General features: G+C 45.4%; 1 pseudogene; it reads right to left on the minus strand.

Annotated features, from left to right (window-relative positions):
• Positions 1 to 254: 254 nt before the first annotated feature.
• LOC124678095 lies at positions 255 to 10,139 on the minus strand (annotated as a pseudogene).
• Positions 10,140 to 15,652: the final 5,513 nt, after the last annotated feature.

The raw sequence follows: 15,652 nt of genomic DNA on the forward strand, positions 1-15,652 counted from the left end.
TGCTGATATCATTTAAAAACCCAGGCCGCCCTGGCCTCCGGCACATGCCATCAGCTAAAAATATCTCGGTTAAAGCTCTTCTGTTAAGAGAAGATAAAATGGTGCCCCTTTCTTCCAGCAGAACTGTAACCATATGCCAACAGAAACAGAGAATATGGTCTATCAAATCAATGAGTTTTTCCATTTTTTCTTTAGGCTCGGGATGCATTCTGGTTGCAAAGGATTTGCTCAGTGGCCCAAGATCAAAATAATACTTCGGGGGAAAAAAAATGCAATGATCTACTACACCCAACTTAATACCAGGCATCATCACAGGTCATCTTTCAATTGGTGTAAAGAAACTAGTAATAACAATCTTTGGAGGCAAACCATGTTTTCTGGAAGACATAGATTTGGTTGATCTACAGGGCAGAAATATACCGGTGCCCAAATTAATGCTAACCGTTGAAACTCTAATCATACAAAGACTTGGCAGATTGGATCCTGGACTTCTTGCTTTTGTCTTTCAGAACCTTCTCCTCCGACATTTCAGTTTTCGAGATAGCCCTGGCAACTGCTTTCATTTTCCTCATATTTTTGGTCCTTTTGATTTGTGCACCCTTTTTTATTTTCCTGGTGAAAGAGAGTGGTCAGGTAAGAACAAGATTCATCATATATTCGTATCAAGAATATACGCCCAGAAAGCAAAAACAGGTAAATGTCATACCAAAAGCAAAGCACAAGCGCATATCCAATTTCACTTTTATTAACGAAATGGATCACATCTTTCTGATCTCACATCCCTTAGTGCTAGCTTAGATAAACGTGATGACACTAATTGCTTGAAATTTCCAGAGCATTAGGAAGGTGTAACAACAGTGACATATTTAAGTAGTGTCCAGTTAACTTTTATGTGCATGCAGGAAATGCTATCCCAGAACACATGTGTTGGCAAATTTAATATAGCTGTGACATCAGGTTAGTGAAAAGAATATGTAGCAATTCCAGTTAAGACTTGATGTTATTACTCTACGAACAGTCCTTAACCAGTGAACAAAAAAGTATAGTGTGGTAAAACCATAGCTAAAACGCTACTCTGAATTGTCAGGGTCTGCCAGTGAAATGTTTGTTAGACTGTTAAGCTATGAAAGGAAAATACAATTTAATTAACTATGGGTTGATAAATCTCATCAACGCTTGCATAACTTAAATATAAAACGTCAAAGTTCATGAGAAGCTCACAAGATGTTGTGGACTGAATGGGTGGCAAACTTTACAAATATCACAGGCTGGTTTATGATAGAGTGCAGATGTGGCCAGGACAAAGAGGTAACTGGCAATAACTTTCTCCACAATCTGTGGAGCACCCACTATTTTTTGCATTACTTTTGGCTTTTGTTTTTCTCAATTCATATAACCTTATCATGGAAAAGATAACAACGCAGAATGTCAGCAGCCAGATGACTGCTGTCATCGCAAAAGCAATGGACAAAACCCAGTAAACCAAGTATTTCATACGTAAATAGGCATCAATTTCAACATAATATGGAATATATAATATTTAAAACCAACTGTGAACATAGATATATTATTACATAACAGATGATCACATGTACAGACTCCTAGTTAGCAACAGCAACAGCACTGGTAGAGTTCATTATAGATAAAATATGGAGAGAGGCTTTTCAGTGTTGCAACATTCAGCAATATAATCAATGGCTAAGAAGATACCCCCTCTGTTCCATTTTAGTTGGCGTTTTGGACTGGACTCTTTTTTCCAAGATAATTGACTTTCTGGAATCAGCACTGTATGATTTCCGTCTTTTCTGATTTTACCCCTCTCGGTTCAGTACAGCACGCTCCCGTCTCTCTCTCCACAGTGCACCATTCACCACAGCGTTTTCACCGCTTACAATCGCCGCCGCCTGGTTCGCACGCATCACCTCGACACCGTGTCTTTCTTTCCTCTAGATCTTGGGGTCACCATGTTACTTGGGTAGTAGATCGGTGGAGCAAGAAGCGGAGCGGCACTCTTCGACAGGTTGACAGGCAAGGGCAGAGGAAGGAGCTTCGCATGAGAAGCCCAGCGGCAAGGGTGTCGTTCTCCAACACAGCCGTGTATGGTGACCGCTGCATGGTGGTGTATGCTGGAGCAACGGCCAACTAAGGGTGTGTTTGGTAGCCCGGGCCAACGGAGAATAACTATCTCCTCTCATACATGGTGAACCTAACCAAGCTAAGCTGAGATGAGATGTTGTGTTGTTTGGTAGCACATGTATTAGAAGAGATGAGATGAGATGAGATGAGATGTTGTTTGGTAGCACTTGTATGAGATGAGATGGTTAGGATACCACCATAATTGATTTTAGCACTAATTTAATATTTGAACAAAGTTGAGACTATATCAAAATATAAAATACACACTTTATAAAATACACAATAATTCAATTAGGGCAAGTTTTACAAACAGGGCCAGTTTATTTACAGAAGGGACCTTCAAAAGAACGAAAAGCAATCGGGTCCGTTCATGAGGAGGCTCTCTGCCGGCGGAGACCTTGCCGGCATCCTGGCCGCGACGGGAGGATGCTCGCGCGCGGCGGGAGATGGCTCGCGGGGCGCGCGGTGGTCGGGACTCACGGCCGGGGTGCTCGGCCGCGACGGGAGGTGGGCTCCGGCGGCGGGAGACGGTCTCGCTCGGGTCGAAGCGAGCACAAGGTTGTGGAGGAACAGCTCCACCAGTGTTGCTACAATGTGGACGAGCACAAATGTTGAAGGAACCGGCTTCAACGTGCTCGCGGCTAGATATCGCTCTAGGGGCGTAGGCTAGATATCGCTCTAGGGGCGGGGCTGTCAAGAGTTCAATCCAAACTCCTCAACACAAGATCTAATCCAAGATCTTAAAACAAGAACGATAAAGTTCTCTTTATTGATAGGTAGATGGTACATAGTCGCGTTTACATATGTAGAGGCTGGACCTCTATTTATAGGCCGCATGAGCCCTCACAAGTTAGCTCTACTAACAACTAGAACATTCTAGGGAACACTACTAAAGCTAGGAAAGAGATAAGTTACAACTCATACCTAGAACACTCTAGAAACCCCTATAATACATAGGACTAAAGGATCATTTTCTCGTGGAATAATATAGAAGTGTGTAGAAGCTAGTGCTCGGACCTTACTTCGTTTTATTTTAATTTATTTTCTTTACCGTCCCTCATCATCCTCCCCTGGTTGTTTAGAACTCGACCTCGAGTTATCTTCATAAAGTGCTTGTTCTGGATGATAAAGGGCCAAGTCTGCCACATTGAATGTGTGAGATATGCCCATCTCCGGGGGAAGATCTATCACATACGCGTTATCATTTATCTTCCTTAGAATAGAAGAAGGGTCCATATTTCCGTTGCCTAAGCTTCCCTTTAACGCCTAGAGGAAGTCTTTCTTTTCGGAGGTATACCATCACTTTATCACCAACTTGGAATGATTTCAGCCTCCGTTTGCAATCAGCCAACTGTTTATACTTCTGATTTTGTGCCTCCAAGACACCGCGAATTTCTTCAAATAGTTTTGTGTAGTTCTCAGCAAAGGACAAGGCTGCTTTTGAGCTTCCTTTGATGGTAGCTTCAATAGATCCACCACATGGGTTGGAACTTTGGTGTAGACAATAGAGAATGGACTCCTTCCCTGTTGATCTATGGTTGGAGTTGTTGTAGGAGAATTCGGCAAGAGATAAGGCTAAATCCCATTGTCCCTTTTTATCGCCACAAATGCAACGGATCAGATTACCCAAAGACTTGTTCACCACTTACGTTTGGCCATCTCGTTTGTGGATGAGCCGTAGTAGGAAAATTTTAACTCGCTGTTGAATTGCTTCCACAAAGTCATCCAAAATGCAGCAAGGGAACTTACTATCACCGGTCCGAAACAATGGACCGTGGAACCCCATGAAGTCCGACCACTCTCTGGAAGAACAAATTTGCAACATGGCGAGCATCTCATGTCTTGCGGCATGGGATGAAATGAGCCATTTTGGAGAATCTACGTCCACCACCACAAACACGACATCATTCCCGCGCCTTGTTCTTGGCAAACCCAAGGACGAAGTCCATAGAGATATCCTCCCATGGAGCATCGAGAATAGGCGAGATGCATGTATAACCACCGAGTTTTGGACCCGGCCTTTGCATGTTTGACATATGGGGCATCGCCGAACAAACTTTCCAAAGCATCTCTCTTCAATTGTGGCCAATAGTAACGAGCCTCTAGATTAGCGATAGTCTTGTCACGTCCCACGTGGCCACTAAGATCACTTGAATGGAGCTCTCTAATCAACTTGTCACGTAGAGAACTTCTTGGGATGCATAACCGATCACCCTTGAAGAGATAACCATCTTGCATTAAATAGCCGTCGCCTAATGGTTGGTCTCTTAGGTGCTTTACCCAAACATGGCCAAAGTCTTCGTCCTCTTCATACAACTCTTTTATTTGATCCATGTCCGGAAGTTCAGCCTCAAAAGAAGTCCAAGAGGCATGCACGGCGACTCAAAGCATCGCGACTCTATTGGTTGTTCCAGCATTTATGCACAATAAGGTAGTTAAACCTCTCTAAATATGCTGCTCGTCTAGCTAGCATGCGATCCACATGCTTTTGATTTCTAAAATGCTTCAAGGATTGATGATCACTTCGTAAACAATGAACTCCTTAGGCAGCAAATAGACTTCCCAGGTCTTTAAAGCCCGGAAAGCGACATATAATTCTTGTCGATAGGTACTCCACTTTTGTCTTGCTTCGCTTAGCTTCTCACTAAAGAATGCAATGGGTTTTCAGTTCTTGAGATAGAACAGCCCCAATGCCTACTCCGTCTTGCATCGCACTCTAGCTCAAAAGTTTTAGTGGAAATCGGGTAGTACTAAGACGGGAGCTTGTGAGAGTTTTTCCTTTATCTCCTTGAAACTAGTTTCAAAGTAGATTCGTTCTCATTGGAACTTTCCTTTCTTTAGGCATTCGTAATTGGTGCCATGATGGTGCCGAAATTTTTCTGCAAACCGCCTATAGAAAGTTGCAAGACCATGGAAACTTCTCACACCTCGGAAATAGTCTTTGGAGTTGGCCATTCTTTGATTGCTTTAACTTTAGAGTCATCAACGTGAATGCCCTCACTTGTTATAACAAAGCCCAAGAAAATAAGCTTTGTTTGAAGGAAAACACACTTCTTCAGGTTGACATAGAGTTCGTTCTCCTTTAGTACACATAGTACCTTACTGAGGTGATGCAAGTGTTCATCTTCATCCTTGCTATATATCAAGATGTCATCAAAATAAACCACAACAAAGTGGGATAAGAAGGGTCGAAGTACCTGGTTCATCAAGTGCATAAAGGTACTTGGTGCATTAGAGAGTCCAAATGGCATCACCATCCACTCAAACAACCCTTCCTTTGTCTTAAAGCTGTTTTCCATTACGTCCCCGGGTCTGTCACGAATTTGATGATATCCGGCTCTTTAAATCGAAGCTTTGTGAATACTCTCGCACCACTAAGCTGATCTAGTATATCATCCAAAGCAGGGAATAGGAAATCTGTACCTTATGGTGATCTTGTTGATAGCTCTACTATCCGTACACATGCGCATAGATCCATCTTTCTTTGGTGTGATCAAAGCTTTGGTACCGGCGCACGGACTAATACTCTCTCGAATGTGCCCTTTATGCGAGCAACTCCTCCACCCTTTTCCTTGAGTATATCATGCTCTTTTGGGCTCATTCGGTAGTGTGGCGGATTAGGAAGACTTGCTCCCGAATGAAGTCAATTCGATGTTGAATTCCTCTCATTGGCGGTAGGCCTTGTGGCTGCTCCAAGTATGCTCCGAAATTCAGCTAGTAGGTCATGTACCTTTGCTTTGGAATCTCAACCTCTCGTGCCACTTCTCCTTTCACAACAAGTGCAAGGCACACAAATTTGCCTCCTTCAAGTCTCCCATAAACTCACTAGAGGTGTGAGAAATAGTTAACATACTTTTCCCTCTCCTCTTTAGAGCTATTACGATCCCGATTGGTTGGGTAGAATGATGATCTTTCTCTTGTTCCAAGTGAAGGAGTATGAATTTTCTTTCCTCTATGTGTGGTATCCACATCAAACATCGCCAAGGTCTCCCAAGAAGAACATGGCTGGCATCCATATCAACCACATCACATAGTACATTTGAGCTGATAGTCACTTGCCCAAAGAGAGTGGCAGGTTGCATTGTTTGGTGACCCTCATATTCACCCCTTTCTTGATCCATCCAATAGTGTATGGGTTTGGGTGATCATGAGTCTCAAGTTTTAAATGGTTCACCAAATTTTGGGAGATGAGATTCTCGCAGCTCGCAACTATCAATTACTAATTTGCATACCTTGCCATTCACCGTGCACTTGCTCTCAAATATTTTCTTCCTTTGTGTGTTGTGGCTGCCGGTGTTGAGCACAAGAGGCGTTGAATCACACATACCACCTCTTCTCCCTCTTCTTCACAAATATCTTGTCCTTTCTACATCTTCGCATTCATATTCTTCATCATCTTCACCATCATGGATTGTGGTGTTGACAAATTTCCGCAATGGGCATTTGCTAGATACATGTCCCTCTTCACCACATTTATAACACTTTATCACGTGGCTTGGTCCTACGCTCTTACCACCAACTTGTTTTGGGGCAGGTTGTTTTTCCTTGGGTTGAGTGGTCTTTTCTTCCGGCTTTATGGGAGTTACTCCTAGGTGAGGATTCCGTATGAGAATATGGAGCCTTACTTGCCTTTCTTGTTTTTACCAACCTCTCGGCCTTTAAGGCTAGAGCTTGTGCTTGATCAAGGGACCAAATTTGCCGCATCATTAAACGATCCCGGATAACATCACCGAGACCATTGATGTACCTTGCAACTTGTTGATCTTACGTTTACAAGCAAGGTTGCACCTTACTTGTAGCCTTAGAAACTCCTCTCATATATATTCGAAAGCAGATCCTATTTCTTTGGGCACAATTCTCAGAGCCTGAATAAATAGGATTCGATCATAATCTATGCAGCAAAAATCTCCCCTTTAAAAGATTCTTCATTTGCCGCCAAGATGCGCACGAGGTTCTCCTCTTAGCCTACGGTCTTCTTGAGGCGAGTGCCACCATGCACCAGCCGCCTCCTTTCGGCTTGTATGCGACCAAAGAGACTCTACGGTCCTTCGGAATATTCATGACCTCAAAGAAAGTCTCCACCTCGTACAACCAATCAAGGCACCCTTCAATATCAACATTTCCATTGAAAGTAGGGATCTCGGACTCCTTCACCTTGTATGTATCCCTCGCATACGTAGTGTTGGGTACTCTTGGATGTGCATAGGGGTCGGGTTCTTCAAGGTCCTCAGCTATATTCTTCATCTTCGGAAGTTTTAACATAAGTTGGCCTTCTTGAGGTACGTTCGAACAACAATGGTTGAGGTGTTTTTGCTCCAAGACGACCTCCCTTTCTCCTCCGGCTCGAGCATCTTCTCCATCCTTTGATGATTCTTCTTCATTGGCAGCGGAGGAACACCCTTTCTTACCATCTCAACTAGCTGATCAAATCTGCGGTTAAGATCTTCACGGAGAGCTTGGATTTGTTGATCTACAACATCCACTCTTTTCCCCAGTCGTCCATTGCTTGGTGCGACGTCTCAATGAGGAAACCAACAGACTGGACCGTACGAACAAGGCTCATACACCCAGGAAGAAGACAAGGTTGTGGAGGAGCAGCCTCCACCAGTGCTAGCTACAATGTGGACAAGACAAATGTTGAAGGAACCGCTTCAACGTGCTCGCGCTAGATATCGCTCTAGGGCGTAGGCTAGATATACCGCTCTAGGGCGGGGGCCGTCCAAGAGTTCAATCCAAACTCTCAACACAAGATCTAATCCAAGATCTTAAAACAAGAACAGAAAGTTCTCTTTGTTGATAGGTAGATGGTACATAGTCCGGTTACATATGCAGAGGTCTGGACCTCTATTTATGAAGCCGCATGAGCCCTCACAAGTTAGCTCTACTAACAACTAGAACATTCTAGGGAACACTACTAAAGCTAGGAAAGAGATAAGTTACAACTCATACCTAGAACACTCTCAGAAACCCCTATAATACATAGGACTAAAGGATCATTTTACTGTGGAATAATATAGAAGTGTGTAGAAGCTAGTACTCGGACCTTACTGCATTTTATTTTAATTTATTTTCTTCTATCGTCCCTCATCATCCTTTGGCAGGCGCGAGAGCGCTGGCGGGCGCTCGGCGTGCGCGACTCATCCCGGCGGCGGCCGCGGTCTTCGGGACCTGGGGCGCGGTGCTCGGAGCTCGGCGGCAGCGGTGCTCGGGCCGGGAGTGAGGAGGCGGCGTGACTTTGGGGGTTGAAAGAAAGGAATGAGCGAGAGAGAAGTGGTGCGGGTGAGGGTTGGGGGTGCGCGAGCCGGCGCGTGGGGATGTTCGGGGATGAGCTCGCCGAGTCGGGTTGTGAAGCTCGATTGAGCTTCACAACCGGACCCGGCTCGAGGAGGCTTTTCCGCATGAAGCGGGCACAGCCGAGAGGAGTTGACCGCGGCTAACAAACACGTGTTTCTCTCAAAATCTCGGTTGAGATGAGAAATTACTGAGTTGCCCCGCCTACCAAACACACCCTAAGTGGAGGGGCGCTCGACGACCGTGCGGTGGAGCGCCATCCGCGGCTCATCGCCGATGACGAGGCCGAGCTCGGGGCCCACATCTACGGCACAGGATTAAGCACGGGGAAAAAGGTCTATAGGGGGTGGAGATAATCGCTAGGGGAAATCACGATGAGGAAGCCGCAGGAGCGAGGCGTGTGATGGCTGGATGGAGGAGCAGACCGGAGGATTCGCTTCCTTTATTTTAAAATTTTAAGGAGGGCTAGAAAGGAAAATGCATCAGCTTTTTAATCTTGTGTGTTTTTGACAGAACATCAATTAAAAATGGAACCGAGGGTGTGCCGTTCATGGAAATGAGAGTTAATTCTAACCCGCGTATTCACAGCATCACACGTTACGCATTCTTCTAACCAATGTGCACTTCTAAGCATGAACAGAACATGCTGAACGAACCATCCAGCAAATTTCCATGCGGAAATCTTCACATTGTAAAAACTAATAAAAGGTTCCCAAAATTTAAAACAAACTAATCGGTATGTCAGGGGCTCACCCCTCATTTACATGCTACTAATGTTAAGTGGAATTCTAGCAGCTTCGAGTGTCTTCATAACCTTGTAAATCAGACAGCGCTTACCTTAACTCCGGTGGCAATCCGTGCCAATTCATAAAAAAATATCAATTGCTGTAATCGTTTTCGCTCACCTGTTGATCGAACTGAGCGCAGTGGATGCCGAGGACTGCTGCTTCCCTCGGACGTATCCATCGCTGCAAAGGGGCGAAAAGAAGGAACGAATATATCCGGGTCAAGGAGCGGAACACCAACAAATCATTGAAAAAAAATAAGCAGAGGGGCACGAAATTACGCTCGGGCGCTTCTGCGGCGGTGGAATGTGGCGGGCGCGCCCTCGGAGGTGTCCATGGCGGCCGCGCCGCCGCCATTCTTTGCCTTGTTCTTCTTCTTGCTTCCCGCCGGCGCATGGCTGCGCGCCCTTCTCCTCGTGCTAGGGTTTCCCCGGGGTTTGGTTCCGTGGCTTCGGCCGCCGTCTCGTGGAGGCGGAGGTTGTATCTTGCGGTAGAGTGAGATGCAAGAAAACGGGCTTAGTGAGGCCTGCTGGTAGTTTAAGCCCATGGTATTATGGGCCGTTTGGTTCTGGCTATCAGAACCCCAAAAGTAGCTACTTATGTTTTCTGCTTCACTAGCCCAAATCACAAGATCAGGCCCCAAGAGTGTGTTTTCCTGTGCCTTTTCCTTCTCAGGTGCTGGATCAGGACCATCTAAAAAAAGGGTACTGGATCAGGGTCCACCCAAAAGAAAAAAAAGTTGGATCGGGAAACAGATTAGTCGCTGTAGCAAACCCATCACTGGCTGCTTCGATTCGATGGTAGCATGGTACTGCATCCTTTGCTGTGTAGCAGTTCGGCCTCCACGTTGCTTTCTTAGTTGAGTTGATCGGGTGAGGAAAAAATACTGTACGGAGTACAGTATTGTGCTCCTCTGCCTTTTGCCATAAATGCATTTCAAGGCTAGCCCCGACGAGTTAATTAATGTTAGAATTTTGCTGAAGTAGTGGGAATTATCTTTCTGCCACGGCTCATTCCGTCATTCATGAAAAGGATGAAACAAAATTTTAAGGGCGTTGCTGCAGTACGCGCTCTTGGTTAGTTTAAGTCTTTCTTTGTAGAAATGATTAGTCTAAAACATAGTTTCTAATAGAAAAGTTCTCATTGCGTGAAACATGTGGCGTGCAAAAATCGGCTTACTTCTCATTTCTGGCCTTCGTCCAATTCATGAAATCGATTAGACAAAGTAGTATCACGTGGTCGTAAATTTCTAGATCGGTGGATGTACAAAAAGAAAAGAAATACATCAACACTTTCATCAGTGGGGATATAAAAAACTAGAGTGGTTCATTCAATTTGCATCCAAGCTTCAGGATCGTTGGATCTTGGATGTAGAAAAGAAATGAGAAAAATTACATCACACATGCCATCATTAGGATGTAAGAATTGAGAAATAGTTCAACTTCAAAAAAAAATTACAACGAGAATTATGAGAAGCATACTTTGTACATCAGCCAGATATTTCACAGATGTAAGCTAAGGCGCTGGAAGGGCAAGAGTCATAAGGAATGGGCATTCGCGAGGGGCGACGGCCCAGGACCCCATCGGAGAAAGACGACGGCTCGTGCTTCCCGACAGGCGCCGGAGAGGGGGTCGGCGGCGCGCCGACAGCCCGAGGCAAAGTCCTTACTCTTCCCAACAGACGACGGCCCGGTGGTGGAATTGTGCCGTTAGCGGCTGGCCTTCCGCGATAGTGGCGGTGGCGGAGCGGCCAGCGGCGCGAGGTTCTCACTTCCCTTCCTACGGGCGGCAGTGGTGGAGGTGGGCTAATCGGCGGCGGCGCAGCTAATGATAATCAGGCGGCGGCCAGCGCTCGCGAAAGGTGGCGGCGGCGGCTGCAGGCAGCGGGGTAGCGGCCGGCGGCGTGGCGTTCGTGGAGCTATGTCGATGGAAAAAGTGAAGAAGTCCCATGGAGAAGGGATAAGATCGCTCGTGGTGGGCCTGACTCAATCTCTCCCAGAAAGCGACCACACGTGGATCGGACCGGAGGAAAAGGAGGGGGCAGCGCTGAACACGATCGTGCCCGGGCACTTGTCGAGTAGGAAATTTTAATCCCTTTGTTAGGTTAGGCTTGCTCATAGTGAGGAGTAACATAGCTAGTAACATCACACACTCTCAGAGATATTTTGGTGATATGGCATGCTAGTGTAATGATGAAGAGAGTGAGGTGGTAACTAGCTACTCAGGAATATGAATGAGTCTACAACATAATAAATGATACAATGCATGACACCACATATGAGTTTACTACCCGCTATGGAGGTAAGCAACCTAGGCTAATAACATGGCATGCCGTCCCACTATGACCAATGACCCAGCAAGAGGATTGGACCTCGGGTGAGTGTTTCTTGTCAAACAAAGGCTAGTCACTTGGTCGAGGGAATACTAAGACTAGTAACATGGCATATGTTAAAATTGTCACAGGTCTACTACCTCCATAGTGGGTAGTAGCCCAATATGTGGTGTCATGCATTGTGTCATTTACTTGGTGTAGACTCAACTTGTCTTGAGGGTGTGTGATGTTATGGTAACATGGCTAGATTCCACCTCTCGCTCTCTTTCTTAACATTCGTTGGCGTGTCGTGTCAGCCAAAATGCCTTGGGTTGTGTGATGTTCTTAGTAGAAGTTACTCTCCCCATATGAGCGCGATCTAAGGTGTGAGCCAAGGGTGGCTTAGGCGTGCAGCGCGTGCTCTTTCTCCTTGTTGCAGTGCGCTGGTATTTCGTAGATGGAAGGGAGTTCATACCCATCCATGCAGTGATGTTTATAGTTTCTGTTGTTCAGAAACTAATTGTGCGATAATTTGCGGGTTATTAACGGATGCAGCCATTTCAGACATGAACCTAGAGCAAACGCAACAGCAAGCGGTACGTTTATCATGTTTAAGTGTGATCTACCATCTGTCTGTCTTACTAGTGTTCATGATAGTATAATTCTTTTCTATGTTCATGTCCTATTTATTCGGATTAAATCATACTAATAAGTTGCTTAAAATTTAACATTTAACCCATCGTCCATTTTTCGACCAACTCAGCAAATGAACAGCTTTCCTGGCCACCAGTATATACATCATAGGTTACACGGTTCTATCAAAAACATCATCCCCACACTATTCTGGGACGGCAAATCCATTTCTCTTGGACGGGATAACCCGCGGGGCCATGGCGCGTCACCGGAGAAGGAAAACGACCTCTCAAACCCCCAAAGTCCAAAGCCTGGAGCCAAACATGCTGGCCACGCTGCCGCCACGTCCTCCATGGCTCCCACGTCACAACAAATCAAGAAAATAACTACTTTCCTGACCAGAATTTTTCAACACTGCCTCCCGGGACGGCAGCGCGACGCAGCGATGCATCACCGGTACCTGACCACGTAAACGGCCGCCAGGCCGCATCCCGACAGCCCCTTGGCCTGCCACCACCAGCTGCCTCGACAGGAACGGCAAGCGGACGCCAGCGCCATCAGGAGCACGCAGTCTTTCAGATAACTCTTATGTTTTCAGACGTTCAGATAGCTGCCGCTCCACTTCAGGAAAAACAAGTGTAACTGCTGCTCTGCTCTTCCACTACCACCAGCACTGGAGAGTATGATATGAGTATCCGGAGAAGGCGTCGCTTTCGTTTGTGATCGGCGATCGGGCGAGGTCACCAGCCAACCTGCGGACTGCAGAAGGATGAAGAGAACACGATGGGAAGAGGAGCACACCAACGTGGTGGGTTTCAGTGGCACTGTCCACAGTCCACTCAACCAACGGCCGCGACAAACGTAAACGGCAAACCACGCAAAGCGACCGATCGATCGATCACCCGCGGCTTGGAGCCTTCTTCCTTATCCAAGTGGACGATAACGCCCCTCGCTCGATCGGATGGAACATGTTTTCTGCCCTTCTCATCTGTCGTCTCATCGTCTTGTGCTCGCGCGACCAACAGATAATCGGGACTAGCATGTGATGGATGGTATCTAATGGTATGGATGAGTGAGTGAGCCGACACCCGGGCGTGTCGATTGTGATTTGTGACTGTAGGTAGGGGACGGGTTTGGGGCGTTTAGTGCTTGGAGTGTGTCGTTGAGGAGGACGTGCCCACTCATTATGAGGGTTTGTGAGTGATTGCTTCAATGGCCCGGAATTTAAGATTGCATGATCTGAAGAAGAAAAAACCTAGTCCTTTATTTACAACTCTACCGCCCATTTCATAAACTAAAAGCGAAAGAAGGGGTAAATGCAAGGGCCCACAAACACGCTGTACGCCACCCAACATGCTCTCGCACCACAAACGCCGTGGAACAAGGGAAGGGAAGCTCGCATGCACGTCCAATGACGGTATAAATAGGCCATTCCCTCTATGGCTCGTTGTGTCGATGCACGCGTGCCACAATGGTCGGCATTTAGGGCTGCCAACTAACCCCAACAATGTCGAAGAGAAGCGTGACACCCTTTTCCTAAACCATATTTATGATACAGGTCACCAACGAGCTAATGATCAAAGTTCGACAACTTGGTCTAATCGACAACTCCAGATCCACCACAGTGGCAAATAATGACTAACTAAGTCCTTCTGGAAGATGAAAAGTAAGGACACGAGCAAATACAAGGTCAAGGGGGAAGAGGTGGACCTAGAGTGATGCTTGTCGAACGTGAAATATTTATCGAACTATCCACATTGACCAACTTAGACAAGATCATGAGGGTCAACAAAACATACCGGAGTGAGTTAAAAGAAAAGCATGACATGGTCTTGATTTTTTTCGGTCTATGTCACGGTTTGGACCCTTGCACCAAGACTTAAATGAATAGCATCAGGTCGAATTTAAGTACTTCCTCCTTCTCAAATTACTGGTCTCGGATTCGTCTAGATTTGTATGTATCTAGACATGTTTTAGTACGTAAATACATGTGAATTGAAACAAACCCGAGGCAACTAATTCATGATGGAGGAAGTGTTATTTGTATCTTAATAAAAAAAACTAAAGTGACTCCACATGTAGACAGGGAAGCTTTCCTCTCCCGGCCCGGCTGCTTCTAATAAATCTGCGTCCCACCAAAACATTGCCAGAGATCCTACAAACGACACACTAGTTTGGAACACTTCTTTAAATAATAAATACTTGTAACAATTTCTGACACCAAGATCACACAAGCCCTCCATTTCAATTTTCAAGGCGAGGAAAAGCGAGCATAGTAAAGCCTCGATGATAGTAGCGGACCTGCACGTGAGTACAAGATATAGGACGTGTGCTGGCTTGGTTGCTACGGATACACGTGGTCCCGGAGATAATTCTCCGATTCAATGTGTATGATCCGTCAGTAGCTGAGTGGGCATTACCTCACCCGGTTCTGGTTGGTTGCATGTCTCCTGCGGTCCTGCCCCCTCCCAGTGCACGGTGCACCCTCGCTTGCAAGCAAGGCCCGCAATGATGGCACTTCCCCTCTGATCTTGACTAAGCTTTGCTACACCTAATCATTTGTTATATAGTAAGACGGCACGAAAGATATGATTAAATGCCCATGCAATTCGCAACAGTTCGTGTACCGCAGGAGCACTTGGTGCAAAAGTCTTCATCATACTGTATCCACTACGTGGAGTATGATGATGTGCTGATAATGGGAGCAAATGGAAGTTTTCTATTTGAAGAGCGCGAAACGTCTGTTTTGATCCAAGGTCCATATACTGCTCTCTTTACCCCAAAAAAAAGTTTTCAAAATGTTAAAAGATCAGAAAGCTTGTTTTTCCCCTACATAAAAACCTTTCTTATGCTCGCGACCGCAGGAACTTGAAGTGCAAAGTCTTCATCATATCCACTAGGGAGTAATAATATCTCCGATTCCAATGAATAGGTTAATTTAAAAAAAACTATATAAAGAACTGCACCAAAAAAATTAAAAAATTAATATTGTTATGTTCACCATGAAAAATATTTTCATATGATGCGTAAATAATATTATAGCTGTTGATTTTTTCTAAAAAGATTTAGTTGAATTTTACTTATTCTTTTTAGAAAAAAAAATATAAACCTCATTCACTAAAACTGAAGGGTACTGCTAAATCAATAAGTGTACTTTGATAATGGAGGAAATGAAAAAATTCTTCAACTTATTCTAGTAGGAGTGGTTATCTGTTCAAGGATCCTATTTAAAGGCTAAAGGCCTATTGGAATGATACGAAGCTACGAAGAGAAATCTCGGGTCAGTACTAGATTCGGCAGAGATGGTCATGTCGCCAACTGTTTTAGCTAGGAAAGCATGGCTACTAGCTAGCTAGGAGTGTTGCTGCGTACACGATCACCCATCATTCGGATAAGACGCATGGACCACAGTACATCCGAAGGTGCGTCTACAGTGTGAAAACCACGGCACAGATACCATCGAATGTTAACCAACAAATTCCTCTTCGACTGAGCG

The sequence above is a fragment of the Lolium rigidum genome, chromosome 7 (genome assembly GCF_022539505.1).
Source record: "Lolium rigidum isolate FL_2022 chromosome 7, APGP_CSIRO_Lrig_0.1, whole genome shotgun sequence".
Classification (NCBI taxonomy): domain Eukaryota; kingdom Viridiplantae; phylum Streptophyta; class Magnoliopsida; order Poales; family Poaceae; genus Lolium; species Lolium rigidum.